This window comes from Cyprinodon variegatus, unplaced genomic scaffold (genome assembly GCF_000732505.1).
Source record: "Cyprinodon variegatus isolate N-32 unplaced genomic scaffold, C_variegatus-1.0 Scaffold524, whole genome shotgun sequence".
Taxonomy (NCBI): domain Eukaryota; kingdom Metazoa; phylum Chordata; class Actinopteri; order Cyprinodontiformes; family Cyprinodontidae; genus Cyprinodon; species Cyprinodon variegatus.
The window spans coordinates 118,713-120,084 of record NW_015150977.1 but is presented as its reverse complement, the minus strand read 5'-3'; positions in this window follow the sequence as shown (position 1 = coordinate 120,084).

The window sequence follows — 1,372 nt, the reverse complement described above, 5'->3', positions numbered from 1 at the left end:
GGAGCTATAGAAATAAACTGAATAGAATTGAATGAGAGAGTCTGGACTCACTTCTATTCTGGAATGGCCCATGAGTGGAGGCCGAGGGCTGGGGTGTGTCTGCTTAGCTCCAGGAGTTAGGGGCCCTTAACAGGGGCCACCCAGTCTCAGTAGATTCCCATACTATCTACGTTGGCGCTAGGGACCACCCTGCTTCCTGGTCCTGGTTCCTTAAAGCCAGCGCTCTTCAGCTAGCTCTTATTATGGGACTGCAGAAGAAATTCTGCCGAGGCTTGAGAGCCCTTACTGATTTTAGGTATTGAGATCAGGCCGATTTATTTTACTGTTTATGGTGTGGCACCATATGAAATGATGATTGTCTTCCCTCGGTTGTGTAGAGACCCTTTGGTTACGCTGAGCTACTTTTCAGCCTTTCTTAACTTTCAGTTGCTTTTTGCAACTTGCAGCCTTTTTCCTTTCTATTTACATTTTCTGTTTGAAATGCAACATAATTTTGGTGTTTCTAACATTTTTTTTTTTAACATTTTTTCGGAATCCATGTATTTGCAGGGTGTTTTCACTCCTTGGCCACCCATCGTAGCCTCTCTGACCACCAACCTGCAATAAACAGGTTTTGTTAGTTTTTTATGGCCCATAAGGCAGCAGAACGACCAAAGCTGGGTCTGAAATCAGATGGAAACAGTTTCTGCAGAGTCGAAACCATCAGAATATCATTTTCAGATTTTGTTTCAACACAGCAGTGTTAAAGCACACAGGGCATAATCACCCCTCCGCTTCATCCTTTTCTCAACATGGAAACAAACAAAACCGCAACAATTTCTCATATAAACCTGTCCTCCCCCCACCCACAGTACTGACCTTCAGACAGCTACGTCAGTACCAAATATACATCATTTAAAAAAACATGAAACTTACTGCCTGAGCCCTGAAGACTGGCTTTCACTCACTTTTTCCTCCACTTCCTGTAAGTTCAGACTGAGGTTGAAACACTACCTGAATGTTTAGTCTGCAGCTAAAAACAGATGTTTGCATACATGTAGGTGTCATTAAAGACTTTAGAAGTTTCACTTTTTGCATCTGTTGCAGAAAAATCTAAAGTGTTGCTGCAGTTTTTTTTCTTCATAGTTTCCTTAGCTTGAATAATAAATAAACCTTCAACATTGAGAAGTCTGCATAGAAGTAATAGAAATGTTCCTAACCATAGAATAGTAGAGAGATTTGAATAGAATTTGAATAATTCCATACTAACGAACGTGTTTTATGTGGCATTGACACATCCAAACCTCTGCATTTCACTTACTTAGACAAACTTTATTGAAATTTAGTTTTGTACAGCTCTCAAGACATTTCAATTTCTTTAAGTGCATCAGTG